Below are 18,765 nucleotides of genomic sequence, written 5' to 3'. Positions count from 1 at the left end.
GTGTGTTTTGTTTTTTCCACATTTGAAAAAAGAATTCTTCTCAAACTCAAACTAACGTGACAGGGGTTTAGTTTAGAGAGAGAAAAATCAGAAGAATTGTGCTTCCTCTTCATCCTTTTTCGTGGAAGTTTATTGAATTTAGCTGGGGTTTTTTAACTCTATTTTGAGTGAAGTTGTTCATAATTAATATTATTCATGAACGAGGCAAAGGTAGCACCGGAGAAAACAGCCAGATCCCGTTCCGAAAGTTAGATGTCATAGTAAATTTGAACATAAACGACCCAATTCAGGGCATGGCAATAAAGTGTACTAGGCTGGGATCTGAAGATTTAATGCGTGAGTTTTTCCTGTGGGGTGAAACGGGAGTGCCCCGATAAAAACCCACTTTCACAGGACAGACGCCGAAAGTTTTACCTATCCTGTTTCCGAGACCTGAAAAAGAAAATACATAATGTCTTCGTGTGTTTTGCCCTTTAAGTACTTTGTTTTGTTGTTTGTGACTCCCGAAATATGTTGTATGGTGAAATAAATTTGGTTGGTGCACTAGTTAATTTATAGAGTTAGTTTGTTTCTGTGTTCTGCTTTTAAATAGTATTTGTGTGCTATTTCTATTTGTCTCTTATTTAGTGTTGGTAAGTTGCTGATTTGATGTATATAATTTACTGGAGTGTATGATGGTAGACTGAATGCAGATCTTAGTACAGTATTTTGTTTGGTTAAGCTTGGATTTTCTGAAGTGTGTTATTTGACATATTATATGTGACTTGACATCCATACTCTATTAGTGGACGGATGTAAGCCTTGTATATTTGGATAATGGTTTTTGGTGAGCATTTTCAGTGTTTGCTGTTTAGAGTCATTAAGTGTGAAATGCGTTTTCTAATTGATGAGTGTATGTTGTTAACATGTTTTTTCCATGTTAGTTTGTGTCAAAAGTGATGCCAAGGAATGTGATGTTTTTGCTCATGTTAATGGGCGTATTTCCAGTGATAATTTTACTTTTCTAGATTTTTTCTTTGTTTTTCAGTTTCCTGTAGAAGGTGATTGCTTGTGTTTTGGTTGGATTTAAAACTACTCTCCACTTGTTACCCAGGTCGAGACGTTGTTCAGTGATTCTTGAACGCGACACATGGCCATTACTGGGTTTCTGGAGGTGCTCCAGATAGCGATGTCGTCTGCGTATTGTGAATTATGCGTGTATGTTAAATTGGGGAAAGGTATGTCGTTGACGAAAATAATATATAGTAGTGGAGAAAGGACTGTTCCTTGGGGCACTCCTGCAGTTATGTTCAATGATTTAGATATAGTTTTATTACTTTTACTTGTGCTGCTCTATCTCTCAGGAAGTTTGATATCCATTTAACTATAGTGGGGTTTATATTTAGATGAGTTAGTTTGCATTTGATGGCATTGTGTCATACGCTGTCAAATGCTTTTTTGACGTCTGGGAATACACCAACGGTTACTTGGTTGTTGTTAAAAGTTTTGTAGACTGATTCGTTGAGTCGTGTGAGGTGATCTGTTGTTTGCCTGTTTTTTCTGGAGGCATTCTGGGATTCTGGAAGGATATTATTTCTTTCACAAAAGTGAAGAAGACGGTTGGAGATAACCCTCTCCATCAGTTTGTCAAGGCAGCTTAACAGACTGATGAGACGGAAATTATCTGAATTTGTCCTGTTGGTTTGTTTCTTTGGAATCGTGGTTATGATGGCTATTTTCCAAGTGTCGGGGTAATATCCTGTTGTTAGTGAAATATTCATGATGTTTGTGAGGTGTTGAAATAGGAGAGTATAGCTTTTTTCAGAATAATGTTTGGTATTTGGTCGTGTCCGGGGAAGTGTTTTCAAGTTTTAATATTAATTTTAGTTCAGTGATGGTAATTTTCCTGTTGATTGAACTTGAGTATGTCTCCAATGTCTCGCCAGGTAATTGTGGTGAGAATGAAGCTTAATTTCTATTTATGAAGTTGTTGACATGATGTTGGTGTTGTGTGTCAAAGTCGACTGAATTTAGGTTGCAAAAGGAGGATTCGAAGTAGTCGTCTAATAGGTAGGCTTTCTCTACGTCCGTCCTTGCGATTATATTGTTGTGTGTGATATGTTGTAGCAGGTTGTTTGTGTTTTTGTCTAAAGAAATACTGTTGAATTTTTTCCAAAATTTTTTTGGATTGTTTTTTATTTTTTCTAAGTTTTTACAAAAGTTTTGCCAATTAGTGTCTTTTGCTATTTTAATTTATTGTTTAATTTTTGCATTTGTTATGTTAATCTGTGTTTTGATAGATGGATCACGTGTTATAAAGTGTATTCGTCTTAATTGCCTGCGTTTGATTATAAGTGCGTGAATTTCCGGTGTTAAAGTCCATTGATTATGTGAATGCTTTCTCCTTGTTTTAGGGATTGTGTTTTTATGTATGGCTTCTGTAACTTGATTTACATCGTTGTCTAGTTCTGTTTTGTTGTTAGCATGTTTAATTGGGTGGGGTAGATATGAATCTAGTAAAGCGTTGAAAGTGAGCCAATCTGTTTTGGTGTCAGTGTATGCTGAGGAAGTCACGTACGCCACGGCAGGGTGGCGCGGGTGAATCATACAGGAAACGGAGAAGTGGTCACTCGTGATTTCGTCATGCACTCTGAAGTTAGAGATTCTATTTACTGTGTCCTTGGAGGCTATGATGTAATCAAGTACGTCATATGAGCCGTTGGCGGCTGAAAAGTGTGTAGGTGTGCGGTCGTTTATCAGGTGCCTTTTCTTAATAGAAAGAAATTTTTTATACACAACACTCTCCGTATGTTTCTATTTCCCCATAGTTCTGTGTGTGGAGAATTGAAATCCCCAATGATGATTGGTTTAGGTTTACGGTTAACACATTTCTGTAGGAAGTTAATGTCGATATCTTTAGTGGGTGAACAATATATGGCTAGAATTGGAATGGTTGCCGGTTGTTAAAGTGTATATTACAAAAAATGGTTTCATTTATGTTTGATCTAAAAGAATCTTCTATTGAGAGTTGTATACATTTAAAAAACCTTTATATGTATATATATTTATATCTCAATGTTCACTTAATTTCCACATTCAAGATACTGTATTCTGTGGCAAAACTCACTAGTAATAACGTATAAAAGAAAGCACTGATTTTATGTGTTAAATGACAAAGACGTATTGAAAGTGATTAATCCTTTTCTTAACTTATGGATACTGATGTCTCGAATCATTTCTTTATGATTATGGTTCTTACCCTTTCTGTCGTAACGCTGCTGACACGATCAAAGTTTTTCGTACCACTATGTTCGGACACCCTACACTATCATTCAGGTTGTCTCCCACAACAAAACATGTGTGTTTTTCTTATAGCAAAGCCACATCAGACTATCTGATGACCGTACGTCTTTAAGAGAACAAGTTGGCATTGCAAACTTCTTAATCTATCCGTAGAATCGACCTTTCACGAAACATAGCTTCAGAAAGTGTGTTCCAGGTGTAGAAGAAATACCAGAAGGCAGTTAGAGCCACATTCTGCACACCACAAGTTTATTTTTTGTGTCCAGATTCTAAATGGAAGTATAACGATCAGTGATAAACATTATCCAGTGTTTACCAGATTTACTGCAGGGAAACCACGTTCTTTTTCATACTCTCAAGGTTTTATATAGAATCTCAACTAAAGATTTACGGAGAAAAGTGTATTTAACTACAACATTTAATCTACTTACATCAATATAGCAGTCGATAAGGTTTGTTTTTTTAATTGACGGAACGGATGTATATATCTTTAGATTTTATCGTGCTAGTTATCCGAAAGAAGAATAAAAAGAACACGTCTTGATTGGCAGTTAAGCGGGAGATAAAAAACCCTTAAATATTATTCAAAAAAAAAAAAACAGAAACAATACGGTAGCACTTCATCTTGACTAAAGAAATATATGAAGGCAGTCAACACATGCAGTGATAGACTTTCAGTGTCCGTAAGGAGGCTGAGGATGAAAAATGCCTATTTGGATCTGGAATTAATTTGAAAAATATTTCATATATTCGAAAATATCCTCTATTACTTCTGTTCCATAATTGCAACTAAATATTTTTCAAACCTACAGGATGCAAATACCGCAGATTTGCACCCCGACATCTCTTTGTATTTCAGATGAATATTATAGAGAGTGTGAGCACGAGATATGGTTTCCCAGGAAAGTCGTTAATTTGTTTATATCATATTTCCATTCTCAGTTTCATAAAGATTTAACGAAAAATCCTCTGATAGTATGTACTTAAAAGAACAATATTTAACACGTAACTTGTCATAAATTCGTTAGAGACGTCCACAGTGCTCAAGATCTTCTGTCGGATATCGCGAATTATAATGTTCGGGCAAACTATTTTAATTTTTAGCGATATACCGTTTGACGTGATTGCAAATTCACTATCGTAATCCATTTCTTAATAAAGTGACTTTGCTTTCTTTAATTCCACAAATAGTTTGTTTGCTGATTCTTTGTGATAAAGTTTCAAAATCACTGGCGTTAACCGCAATGCATGCTTCACAAAATAAATACCATCAGGAGTATTTACGTTCTTAGTGTAAGGTGTGAATAGAAATGTGTGTTTATTTAAAATACGTCACCTCTGGCATTATATAAAGATGAACGTTCCTATTTCTAGAAATTATTAATGCCGAGGTTCAATGTTAAAAGAATTTTAAATTTTTCGTATTTCACTTATTTTTTAGACCGCAAGTTCAACCCACAAATCGTCAAAGAAGGGTTTGTTTTAGTAGACGAGCATATTTTCCAAGAGATACAAGTTTTAAAAGTAAAATAGAAAATACCATAAAACTTTATATGCTCACTTTCTTTAGAGATTCAATTCTTTTCTATCAATGTTACATACGAGTAGGGGTTATTTTATATAAGACACCGACGTTTAGGCGTTCCTACTTTAGAAATGCTGACCAGAGAAAGTAAATTCAGCAAGCGCCATCTAAACTACTGCTTTTAATAAAACAGTGCAATCGACTGTTCTTTGTATAATACACTCACAGTTGATAATTTGAATTCAACCTTTACCCTTACGAACTACTGCTATTTTAGGCTATATCATTTTTCAGATGAACCTAGTTTTGTCAATTTTCCTCCACCTTATATCATGGATTGTTTTCCATGCCTCTAATACAGAAGCTGCTTGGCTTATTTCAGTTGTTTTAGACACATTTCACTATATTCCCCTTCACATGACATTGTTTCATCCTTTTGTCTCTCTTTTGGGCCTTGGATCTTGCTAGCCTCGCCTTATGCAAGCTTTATTTGTTTTCTCGTCTTATCTTACCATCAAGCAGATTTTTCTTCTGGATTTCCTGCCATTTGCATTTCTGTCAATCCTGTCCCTTACCTAATTATTTAGCATTTTTTCACCCTATTAATTCTCTTACAGTCAATGTTTACCTTTCAACTCCTTTCTTTGATGTACCTTTTTCCCTCGGTATCTGGGCGTTTGCCATTGTCAGTTCTAGCGGCTTTTCAATCCGCGTTTTCCGGTTTCCGATGAAGCATCATTGCTCAATACTCAGTGTATAAATAATGACACGTTAATCAATAATAATTGAACAAAACGTAGGGTGTTGTAAATAACGAATATTTTGTCAAACTGTGTTGACGCAAAGATTAGTTGTGAATTATATGTGTCGCAACTTTCTGCGATTAGCTGATATTTTCCTAAACCATCATGAATGTAGTAATTGTTTTGTGTTTAATTGGCGAGAAACGCTCTTCGCTTGTTGTAATAGGCCCACCAAAAATATCCTCCTTCGAAATATATTACCCACATTTCTTGTTCATCTAACAAGTGGCATAATAAAGAAAAAATGGCAGCGGTGGGATTCGAACCCACGCCCTTTCGGACTGGTGCCTAAAACCAGCGCCTTAGACCGCTCGGCCACGCTACCGTGTATTTTGTTTTTTCCACATTTGAAAAAGAATTCTTCTCAAACTCAAACTAACGTGACAGGGGTTTAGTTTAGAGAGAGAAATCAGAAGAATTGTGCTTCCTCTTCATCTTTTTTCGTGGAAGTTTATTGAATTTAGCTGGGGTTTTTTTAACTCTATTTTTGAGTGAAGTTGTTCATAATTAATATTATTCATGAACGAGGCAAAGGTAGCACCGGAGAAAACAGCCAGATCCGTTCCGAAAGTTAGATGTCATAGTAAATTTGAACATAAACGACCCAATTCAGGGCATGGCAATAAAGTTGCCTAGGCTGGGATCTGAAGATCCAATGCCTGAGTTTTTCCTGTGGGGGGAAACGGGAGTGCCCCGATAAAAACCCACTTTCACAGGACAGACGCCGAAAGTTTTACCTATCCTGTTGCCGAGACCTGAAAAGAAAATACATAATGTTTTCGTGAGTTTTGCCCTTTAAGTACTTTGTTGTGTTGTTTGTGACTCCCGAAATATGTTGTATGGTGAAATAAATTTGGTTGGTGCACTAGTTAATTTATAGAGTTAGTTTGTTTCTGTGTTCTGCTTTTAAATAGTATTTGTGTGCTATTTCTATTTGTCTCTTATTTAGTGTTGGTAAGTTGCTGATTTGATGTATATAATTTACTGGAGTGTATGATGGTAGACTGAATGCAGATCTTAGTACAGTATTTTGTTTGGTTAAGCTTGGATTTTCTGAAGTGTGTTATTTGACATATTATATGTGACTTGACATCCATACTCTATTAGTGGACGGATGTAAGCCTTGTATATTTGGATAATGGTTTTGGTGAGCATTTTCAGTGTTTGCTGTTTAGAGTCATTAAGTGTGAAATGCGTTTTCTAATTGATGAGTGTATGTTGTTAACATGTTTTTCCATGTTAGTTTGTGTCAAAAGTGATGCCAAGGAATGTGATGTTTTTGCTCATGTTAATGGGCGTATTTCCAGTGATAATTTTACTTTTCTAGATTTTTTCTTTGTTTTTCAGTTTCCTGTAGAAGGTGATTGCTTGTGTTTTGGTTGGATTTAAAACTACTCTCCACTTGTTACTCCAGGTCGAGACGTTGTTCAGTGATTCTTGAACGCGACACATGGCCATTACTGGGTTTCTGGAGGTGCTCCAGATAGCGATGTCGTCTGCGTATTGTGAATTATGCGTGTATGTTAAATTGGGGAAAGGTATGTCGTTGACGAAAATAATATATAGTAGTGGAGAAAGGACTGTTCCTTGGGGCACTCCTGCAGTTATGTTCAATGATTTAGATATAGTTTTATTACTTTTACTTGTGCTGCTCTATCTCTCAGGAAGTTTGATATCCATTTAACTATAGTGGGGTTTATATTTAGATCAGTTAGTTTGCATTTGATGGCATTGTGTCATACGCTGTCAAATGCTTTTTTGACGTCTGGGAATACACCAACGGTTACTTGGTTGTTGTTAAAAGTTTTGTAGACTGATTCGTTGAGTCGTGTGAGGTGATCTGTTGTTTGCCTGTTTTTTCTGGAGGCATTCTGGGATTCTGGAAGGATATTATTTCTTTCACAAAAGTGAAGAAGACGGTTGGAGATAACCCTCTCCATCAGTTTGTCAAGGCAGCTTAACAGACTGATGAGACGGAAATTATCTGAATTTGTCCTGTTGGTTTGTTTCTTTGGAATCGTGGTTATGATGGCTATTTTCCAAGTGTCGGGGTAATATCCTGTTGTTAGTGAAATATTCATGATGTTTGTGAGGTGTTGAAATAGGAGAGTATAGCTTTTTTTCAGAATAATGTTTGGTATTTGGTCGTGTCCGGGGGAAGTGTTTTTCAAGTTTTTAATATTAATTTTTAGTTCAGTGATGGTAATTTTCCTGTTGATTGAACTTGAGTATGTCTCCAATGTCTCGCCAGGTAATTGTGGTGAGAATGAAGCTTAATTTCTATTTATGAAGTTGTTGACATGATGTTGGTGTTGTGTGTCAAAGTCGACTGAATTTAGGTTGCAAAAGGAGGATTCGAAGTAGTCGTCTAATAGGTAGGCTTTCTCTACGTCCGTCCTTGCGATTATATTGTTGTGTGTGATATGTTGTAGCAGGTTGTTTGTGTTTTTGTCTAAAGAAATACTGTTGAATTTTTTCCAAAATTTTTTTGGATTGTTTTTTATTTTTTCTAAGTTTTTACAAAAGTTTTGCCAATTAGTGTCTTTTGCTATTTTAATTTATTGTTTAATTTTTGCATTTGTTATGTTAATCTGTGTTTTGATAGATGGATCACGTGTTATAAAGTGTATTCGTCTTAATTGCCTGCGTTTGATTATAAGTGCGTGAATTTCCGGTGTTAAAGTCCATTGATTATGTGAATGCTTTCTCCTTGTTTTAGGGATTGTGTTTTTTATGGCTTCTGTAACTTGATTTACATCGTTGTCTAGTTCTGTTTTGTTGTTAGCATGTTTAATTGGGTGGGGTAGATATGAATCTAGTAAAGCGTTGAAAGTGAGCCAATCTGTTTTGGTGTCAGTGTATGCTGAGGAAGTCACGTACGCCACGGCAGGGTGGCGCGGGTGAATCATACAGGAAACGGAGAAGTGGTCACTCGTGATTTCGTCATGCACTCTGAAGTTAGAGATTCTATTTACTGTGTCCTTGGAGGCTATGATGTAATCAAGTACGTCATATGAGCCGTTGGCGGCTGAAAAGTGTGTAGGTGTGCGGTCGTTTATCAGGTGCCTTTTCTTAATAGAAAGAAATTTTTTTATACACAACCCTCTCCGTGTGTTTCTATTTCCCCATAGTTCTGTGTGTGGAGAATTGAAATCCCCAATGATGATTGGTTTAGGTTTACGGTTAACACATTTCTGTAGGAAGTTAATGTCGATATCTTTAGTGGGTGAACAATATATGGCTAGAATTGGAATGGTTAGCCGGTTGTTAAAGTGTATATTACAAAAAATGGTTTCATTTATGTTTGATCTAAAAGAATCTTCTATTGAGAGTTGTATACATTTAAAAAACCTTTATATGTATATATATTTATATCTCAATGTTCACTTAATTTCCACATTCAAGATACTGTATTCTGTGGCAAAACTCACTAGTAATAACGTATAAAAGAAAGCACTGATTTTATGTGTTAAATGACAAAGACGTATTGAAAGGGATTAATCCTTTTCTTAACTTATGGATACTGATGTCTCGAATCATTTCTTTATGATTATGGTTCTTACCCTTTCTGTCGTAACGCTGCTGACACGATCAAAGTTTTTCGTACCACTATGTTCGGACACCCTACACTATCATTCAGGTTGTCTCCCACAACAAAACATGTGTGTTTTTCTTATAGCAAAGCCACATCAGACTATCTGATGACCGTACGTCTTTAAGAGAACAAGTTGGCATTGCAAACTTCTTAATCTATCCGTAGAATCGACCTTTCACGAAACATAGCTTCAGAAAGTGTGTTCCAGGTGTAGAAGAAATACCAGAAGGCAGTTAGAGCCACATTCTGCACACCACAAGTTTATTTTTTGTGTCCAGATTCTAAATGGAAGTATAACGATCAGTGATAAACATTATCCAGTGTTTACCAGATTTACTGCAGGGAAACCACGTTCTTTTTCATACTCTCAAGGTTTTATATAGAATCTCAACTAAAGATTTACGGAGAAAAGTGTATTTAACTACAACATTTAATCTACTTACATCAATATAGCAGTCGATAAGGTTTGTTTTTTTAATTGACGGAACGGATGTATATATCTTTAGATTTTATCGTGCTAGTTATCCGAAAGAAGAATAAAAAGAACACGTCTTGATTGGCAGTTAAGCGGGAGATAAAAAACCCTTAAATATTATTCCAAAAAAAAACAGAAACAATACGGTAGCACTTCATCTTGACTAAAGAAATATATGAAGGCAGTCAACACATGCAGTGATAGACTTTCAGTGTCCGTAAGGAGGCTGAGGATGAAAAATGCCTATTTGGATCTGGAATTAATTTGAAAAATATTTCATATATTCGAAAATATCCTGTATTACTTCTGTTCCATAATTGCAACTAAATATTTTTCAAACCTACAGGATGCAAATACCGCAGATTTGCACCCCGACATCTCTTTGTATTTCAGATGAATATTATAGAGAGTGTGAGCACGAGATATGGTTTCCCAGGAAAGTCGTTAATTTGTTTATATCATATTTCCATTCTCAGTTTCATAAAGATTTAACGAAAAATCCTCTGATAGTATGTACTTAAAAGAACAATATTTAACACGTAACTTGTCATAAATTCGTTAGAGACGTCCACAGTGCTCAAGATCTTCTGTCGGATATCGCGAATTATAATGTTCGGGCAAACTATTTTAATTTTTAGCGATATGTCGTTTGACGTGATTGCAAATTCACTATCGTAATCCATTTCTTAATGAAGTGACTTTGCTTTCTTTAATTCCACAAATAGTTTGTTTGCTGATTCTTTGTGATAAAGTTTCAAAATCACTGGCGTTAACCGCAATGCATGCTTCACAAAATAAATACCATCAGGAGTATTTACGTTCTTAGTGTAAGGTGTGAATAGAAATGTGTGTTTATTTAAAATACGTCACCTCTGGCATTATATAAAGATGAACGTTCCTATTTTTTTTAAATTATTAATGCCGAGGTTCAATGTTAAAAGAATTTTAAATTTTTCGTATTTCACTTATTTTTTAGACCGCAAGTTCAACCCACAAATCGTCAAAGAAGGGTTTGTTTTAGTAGACGAGCATATTTTCCAAGAGATACAAGTTTTAAAAGTAAAATAGAAAATACCATAAAACTTTATATGCTCACTTTCTTTAGAGATTCAATTCTTTTCTATCAATGTTACATACGAGTAGGGGTTATTTTATATAAGACACCGACGTTTAGGCGTTCCTACTTTAGAAATGCTGACCAGAGAAAGTAAATTCAGCAAGCGCCATCTAAACTACTGCTTTTAATAAAACAGTGCAATCGACTGTTCTTTGTATAATACACTCACAGTTGATAATTTGAATTCAACCTTTACCCTTACGAACTACTGCTATTTTAGGCTATATCATTTTTCAGATGAACCTAGTTTTGTCAATTTTCCTCCACCTTATATCATGGATTGTTTTCCATGCCTCTAATACAGAAGCTGCTTGGCTTATTTCAGTTGTTTTAGACACATTTCACTATATTCCCCTTCACATGACATTGTTTCATCCTTTTGTCTCTCTTTTGGGCCTTGGATCTTGCTAGCCTCGCCTTATGCAAGCTTTATTTGTTTTCTCGTCTTATCTTACCATCAAGCAGATTTTTCTTCTGGATTTCCTGCCATTTGCATTTCTGTCAATCCTGTCCCTTACCTAATTATTTAGCATTTTTCACCCTATTAATTCTCTTACAGTCAATGTTTACCTTTCAACTCCTTTCTTTGATGTATTTTTTCCCTCGGTATCTGGGCGTTTGCCATTGTCAGTTCTAGCGGCTTTTCAATCCGCGTTTTCCGGTTTCAATGAAACATCATTGCTCAATACTCAGTGTATAAATAATGACACGTTAATCAATAATAATTGAACAAAACGTAGGGTGTTGTAAATAACGAATATTTTGTCAAACTGTGTTGACGCAAAGATTAGTTGTGAATTATATGTGTCGCAACTTTCTGCGATTAGCTGATATTTTCTTAAACCATCATGAATGTAGTAATTGTTTTGTGTTTAATTGGCGAGAAACGCTCTTCGCTTGTTGTAATAGGCCCACCAAAAATATCCTCCTTCGAAATATATTACCCACATTTCTTGTTCATCTAACAAGTGGCATAATAAAGAAAAAATGGCAGCGGTGGGATTCGAACCCACGCCCTTTCGGACTGGTGCCTAAAACCAGCGCCTTAGACCGCTCGGCCACGCTACCGTGTGTTTTGTTTTTTCCACATTTGAAAAAAGAATTCTTCTCAAACTCAAACTAACGTGACAGGGGTTTAGTTTAGAGAGAGAGAAATCAGAAGAATTGTGCTTCCTCTTCATATTTTTTCGTGGAAGTTTATTGAATTTAGCTGGGGTTCTTTTAACTCTATTTTGAGTGAAAGAGTGAAGTTGTTCATAATTAATATTATTCATGAACGAGGCAAAGGTAGCATCAAAGAAAACAGCCAGATCCCGTCCCGAAAGTTAGATGTCATAGTAAATTTGAACATAAACGACCCAATTCAGGGCATAGCAATAACGTTGCCTAGGCTGGGATCTGAAGATCCAATGCCTGAGTTTTTCCTGTGGGGGGACACGGGAGTGCCCCGATAAAAACCCACTTTCACAGGACAGACGCCGAAAGTTTTATCTATCCTGTGCCCGAGACCTGAAAAAGAAAATACATAATGTTTTCGTGAGTTTTGCCCTTTAAGTACTTTGTTGTGTTGTTTGTGACTCCCGAAATATGTTGTATGGTGAAATAAATTTGGTTGGTGCACTAGTTAATTTATAGAGTTAGTTTGTTTCTGTGTTCTGCTTTTAAATAGTATTTGTGTGCTATTTCTATTTGTCTCTTATTTAGTGTTGGTAAGTTGCTGATTTGATGTATATAATTTACTGGAGTGTATGATGGTAGACTGAACGCAGATCTTAGTACAGTATTTTGTTTGGTTAAGCTTGGATTTTCTGAAGTGTGTTATTTGACATATTATATGTGACTTGACATCCATACTCTATTAGTGGACGGATGTAAGCATTGTATATTTGGATAATGGTTTTTGGTGAGCATTTCGAGTGTTTACTGGTTAGAGTCATTAAGTGTGAAATCCGTTTTCTAATTGATGAGCGTATATGGTTAACATGTTTTTTCCATGTTAGTTTTGTGTCGAAAGTGTTGCCAAGGAATGTGATGTTTTTTTGCTCATGTTAATGGGCGTATTTCCGAGTGATAATTTTACTTTTTCTAGATTTTTTTCTTTGTTTTTTCAGTTTCCTGTAGAAGGTGATTGCTTGTGTTTTGGTTGGATTTGAAACTACTCTCCACTTGTTACTCCAGGTCGAGACGTTGTTCAGTGATTCTTGAACGCGATACATGGCCATTACTGGGTTTCTGGAGGTGCTCCAGATAGCGATGTCGTCTGCGTATTGTGAATTATGCGTGTATGTTAAATTGGGGAAAGGTATGTCGTTGACGAAAATAATATATAGTAGTGGAGAAAGGACTGTTCCTTGGGGCACTCCTGCAGTTATGTTCAATGATTTAGATATAGTTTTATTACTTTTACTTGTGCTGCTCTATCTCTCAGGAAGTTTGATATCCATTTAACTATAGTGGGGTTTATATTTAGATCAGTTAGTTTGCATTTGATGGCATTGTGTCATACGCTGTCAAATGCTTTTTTGACGTCTGGGAATACACCAACGGTTACTTGGTTGTTGTTAAAAGTTTTGTAGACTGATTCGTTGAGTCGTGTGAGGTGATCTGTTGTTTGCCTGTTTTTCTGGAGGCATTCTGGGATTCTGGAAGGATATTATTTCTTTCACAAAAGTGAAGAAGACGGTTGGAGATAACCCTCTCCATCAGTTTGTCAAGGCAGCTTAACAGACTGATGAGACGGAAATTATCTGAATTTGTCCTGTTGGTTTGTTTCTTTGGAATCGTGGTTATGATGGCTATTTTCCAAGTGTCGGGGTAATATCCTGTTGTTAGTGAAATATTCATGATGTTTGTGAGGTGTTGAAATAGGAGAGTATAGCTTTTTTCAGAATAATGTTTGGTATTTGGTCGTGTCCGGGGAAGTGTTTTCAAGTTTTAATATTAATTTTAGTTCAGTGATGGTAATTTTCCTGTTGATTGAACTTGAGTATGTCTCCAATGTCTCGCCAGGTAATTGTGGTGAGAATGAAGCTTAATTTCTATTTATGAAGTTGTTGACATGATGTTGGTGTTGTGTGTCAAAGTCGACTGAATTTAGGTTGCAAAAGGAGGATTCAAGTAGTCGTCTAATAGGTAGGCTTTCTCTACGTCCGTCCTTGCGATTATATTGTTGTGTGTGATATGTTGTAGCAGGTTGTTTGTGTTTTTGTCTAAAGAAATACTGTTGAATTTTTTCCAAAATTTTTTTGGATTGTTTTTATTTTTCTAAGTTTTACAAAAGTTTTGCCAATTAGTGTCTTTTGCTATTTTAATTTATTGTTTAATTTTTGCATTTGTTATGTTAATCTGTGTTTTGATAGATGGATCACGTGTTATAAAGTGTATTCGTCTTAATTGCCTGCGTTTGATTATAAGTGCGTGAATTTCCGGTGTTAAAGTCCATTGATTATGTGAATGCTTTCTCCTTGTTTTAGGGATTGTGTTTTTTATGGCTTTATGTATGGCTTCTGTAACTTGATTTACATCGTTGTCTAGTTCTGTTTTGTTGTTAGCATGTTTAATTGGGTGGGGTAGATATGAATCTAGTAAAGCGTTGAAAGTGAGCCAATCTGTTTTGGTGTCAGTGTATGCTGAGGAAGTCACGTACGCCACGGCAGGGTGGCGCGGGTGAATCATACAGGAAATGGAGAAGTGGTCACTCGTGATTTCGTCATGCACTCTGAAGTTAGAGATTCTATTTACTGTGTCCTTGGAGGCTATGATGTAATCAAGTACGTCATATGAGCCGTTGGCGGCTGAAAAGTGTGTAGGTGTGCGGTCGTTTATCAGGTGCCTTTTCTTAATAGAAAGAAATTTTTTTATACACAACCCTCTCCGTGTGTTTCTATTTCCCCATAGTTCTGTGTGTGGAGAATTGAAATCCCCAATGATGATTGGTTTAGGTTTACGGTTAACACATTTCTGTAGGAAGTTAATGTCGATATCTTTAGTGGGTGAACAATATATGGCTAGAATTGGAATGGTTAGCCGGTTGTTAAAGTGTATATTACAAAAAATGGTTTCATTTATGTTTGATCTAAAAGAATCTTCTATTGAGAGTTGTATACATTTAAAAACCTTTATATGTATATATATTTATATCTCAATGTTCACTTAATTTCCACATTCAAGATACTGTATTCTGTGGCAAAACTCACTAGTAATAACGTATAAAAGAAAGCACTGATTTTATGTGTTAAATGACAAAGACGTATTGAAAGGGATTAATCCTTTTCTTAACTTATGGATACTGATGTCTCGAATCATTTCTTTATGATTATGGTTCTTACCCTTTCTGTCGTAACGCTGCTGAAACGATCACAGTTTTTCGTACCACCATGTTCGGACACCCTACACAATCATTCAGGTTGTCTCCCACAACAAAACATGTGTGTTTTTCTTATAGCAAAGCCACATCAGACAATCTGATGACCGTACGTCTTTAAGAGAACAAGTTGACATTGCAAACTTCTTAATCTATCCGTAGAATCGACCTTTCACGAAACATAGCTTCAGAAAGTGTGTTCCAGGTGTAGAAGAAATACGAGAAGGCAGTTAGAGCCACATTCTGCACACCACAAGTTTATTTTTTGTGTCCAGATTCTAAATGGAAGTATAACGATCAGTGATAAACATTATCCAGTGTTTACCAGATTTACTGCAGGGAAACCACGTTCTTTTTCATACTCTCAAGGTTTTCTATAGAATCTCAACTAAAGATTTACGGAGAAAAGTGTATTTAACTACAACATTTAATCTACTTACATCAATATAGCAGTCGATAAGGTTTGTTTTTTTAATTGATGGAACAGATGTATATATCTTTAGATTTTATCGTGCTAGTTATCCGAAAGCAGAATAAAAAGAACACGTCTTGATTGGCAGTTAAGCGGGAGATAAAAAACCCTTAAATATTATTCAAAAAAAAAAAAAACAATACGGTAGCACTTCATCTTGACTAAAGAAATATATGAAGGCAGTCAACACATGCAGTGATAGACTTTCACTGTCCGTAAGGAGGCTGAGAATGAAAAATGCCTATTTGGATCTGGAATTAATTTGAAAAATATTTCATATATTCGAAAATATCCTCTATTACTTCTGTTCTATAATTGCAACTAAATATTTTTCAAACCTACAGGATGCAAATACCGCAGATTTGCACCCCGACATCTCTTTGTATTTCAGATGAATATTATAGAGAGTGTGAGCACGAGATATGGTTTCCCAGGAAAGTCGTTAATTTGTTTATATCATATTTCCATTCTCAGTTTCATAAAGATTTAACGAAAAATCCTCTGATAGTATGTACTTAAAAGAACAATATTTAACACGTAACTTGTCATAAATTCGTTAGAGACGTCCACAGTGCTCAAGATCTTCTGTCGGATATCGCGAATTATAATGTTCGGGCAGCCTATTTTAATTTTTAGCGATATACCGTTTGACGTGATTGCAAATTCACTATCGTAATCCATTTCTTAATGAAGTGACTTTGCTTTCTTTAATTCCACAAATAGTTTGTTTGCTGATTCTTTGTGATAAAGTTTCAAAATCACTGGCGTTAACCGCAATGCATGCTTCACAAAATAAATACCATCAGGAGTATTTACGTTCTTAGTGTAAGGTGTGAATAGAAATGTGTGTTTATTTAAAATACGTCACCTCTGGCATTATATAAAGATGAACGTTCCTATTTTTTTAAATTATTAATGCCGAGGTTCAATGTTAAAAGAATTTTAAATTTTTCGTATTTCACTTATTTTTTAGACCGCAAGTTCAACCCACAAATCGTCAAAGAAGGGTTTGTTTTAGTAGACGAGCATATTTTCCAAGAGATACAAGTTTTAAAAGTAAAATAGAAAATACCATAAAACTTTATATGCTCACTTTCTTTAGAGATTCAATTCTTTTCTATCAATGTTACATACGAGGTAGGGGTTATTTTATATAAGACACCGACGTTTAGGCGTTCCTACTTTAGAAATGCTGACCAGAGAAAGTAAATTCAGCAAGCGCCATCTAAACTACTGCTTTTAATAAAACAGTGCAATCGACTGTTCTTTGTATAATACACTCACAGTTGATAATTTGAATTCAACCTTTACCCTTACGAACTACTGCTATTTTAGGCTATATCATTTTCAGATGAACCTAGTTTTGTCAATTTTCCTCCACCTTATATCATGGATTGTTTTCCATGCCTCTAATACAGAAGCTGCTTGGCTTATTTCAGTTGTTTTAGACACATTTCACTATATTCCCCTTCACATGACATTGTTTCATCCTTTTGTCTCTCTTTTGGGCCTTGGATCTTGCTAGCCTCGCCTTATGCAAGCTTTATTTGTTTTCTCGTCTTATCTTACCATCAAGCAGATTTTTCTTCTGGATTTCCTGCCATTTGCATTTCTGTCAATCCTGTCCCTTACCTAATTATTTAGCATTTTTTCACCCTATTAATTCTCTTACAGTCAATGTTTACCTTTCAACTCCTTTCTTTGATGTACCTTTTTCCCTCGGTATCTGGGCGTTTGCCATTGTCAGTTCTAGCGGCTTTTCAATCCGCGTTTTCCTGTTTCCAATGAAACATCATTGCTCAATACTCAGTGTATAAATAATGACACGTTAATCAATAATAATTGAACAAAACGTAGGGTGTTGTAAATAACGAATATTTTGTCAAACTGTGTTGACGCAAAGATTAGTTGTGAATTATATGTGTCGCAACTTTCTGCGATTAGCTGATATTTTCCTAAACCATCATGAATGTAGTAATTGTTTTGTGTTTAATTGGCGAGAAACGCTCTTCGCTTGTTGTAATAGGCCCACCAAAAATATCCTCCTTCGAAATATATTACCCACATTTCTTGTTCATCTAACAAGTGGCATAATAAAGAAAAAATGGCAGCGGTGGGATTCGAACCCACGCCCTTTCGGACTGGTGCCTAAAACCAGCGCCTTAGACCGCTCGGCCACGCTACCGTTTGTTTTGTTTTTTCCACATTTGAAAAAAGAATTCTTCTCAAACTCAAACTAACGTGACAGGGGTTTAGTTTAGAGAGAGAGAAATCAGAAGAATTGTGCTTCCTCTTCATATTTTTTCGTGGAAGTTTATTGAATTTAGCTGGGGTTTTTTTAACTCTATTTTGAGTGAAAGAGTGAAGAGCGAGAAACGCTCTTCGCTTGTTGTAATAGGCCCACCAAAAATATCCTCCTTCGAAATATATTACCCACATTTCTTGTTCATCTAATAAGTGGCATAATAAAGAAAGAATGGCAGCGGTGGGATTCGAACCCACGCCCTGTCTAACTGGTGACAAAAACCAACTTTTTTTTTCTCTTTCTTTATTCATCCTACCTCAAATAAGGGGTATAAACAAAAATAAATTAAATAAAATACTAGTTAAATAATTAGCATATGCAGAGAAAACATTGCAAGATACCATTTTGTTAAAAAATTACAACAAAAGGTATGAATGAATTAGAAAATATAAAAGAAGTAATGGTTAGCGGTAAGTATCTAAATCAAATTACACGGAAAACATAAATAAAACAAAGAAAACAATGGCGCCTTAGACCCCTCGGCGAAAATACCGTGTATTTTCTTTTCTGTGAACTACTTTCAGTTCCATGCATTTTATTGGATGATCTGCATTCCACTTAAGTTCCACATTTTCGAGAATTTTACCTATCCCATTCATTGGATGTATTGTTTCAATTAGCTCCTTCTATACGGGGTGGTATCAAAATTAGTTGAAGTAGTTGTGTAAATTTTCCTGTTTCATAGGGTTCAGCTGCGAAAGACGTACTGTAAAGACAAGGAATATTTTGCTTAAGTGCATAATTTTCAAGTTTTACTTTAAAAGGTTTACCCTTAGTCCTTATCAGGACTATTAAAACAAATAGGATGAAGAGGAGAAAGATCGCAAC

At 35.6% G+C, this 18,765-nt stretch overlaps 3 non-coding genes across 3 annotated transcripts; all 3 read right to left on the bottom strand.

Annotated features, from left to right (window-relative positions):
* Nucleotides 1–5,855: 5,855 nt before the first annotated feature.
* Nucleotides 5,856–5,935, bottom strand: TRNAL-UAG (transfer RNA leucine (anticodon UAG)). Its single transcript has one exon. It is a non-coding gene; the product is annotated as a tRNA-Leu (tRNA).
* A 5,850-nt stretch (nt 5,936–11,785) lies between these two features.
* TRNAL-UAG (transfer RNA leucine (anticodon UAG)) lies at nt 11,786–11,865 on the bottom strand. The gene has a single exon. It is a non-coding gene; the product is annotated as a tRNA-Leu (tRNA).
* Nucleotides 11,866–17,737: 5,872 nt separating this feature from the next.
* On the bottom strand, nt 17,738–17,817 carry TRNAL-UAG (transfer RNA leucine (anticodon UAG)). The gene has a single exon. It is a non-coding gene; the product is annotated as a tRNA-Leu (tRNA).
* Nucleotides 17,818–18,765: the final 948 nt, after the last annotated feature.

Source organism: Tachypleus tridentatus, chromosome 4 (genome assembly GCF_004210375.1).
Source record: "Tachypleus tridentatus isolate NWPU-2018 chromosome 4, ASM421037v1, whole genome shotgun sequence".
Lineage (NCBI taxonomy): Eukaryota > Metazoa > Arthropoda > Merostomata > Xiphosura > Limulidae > Tachypleus > Tachypleus tridentatus.
This window is presented reverse-complemented; position numbering and strand designations above follow the sequence as displayed.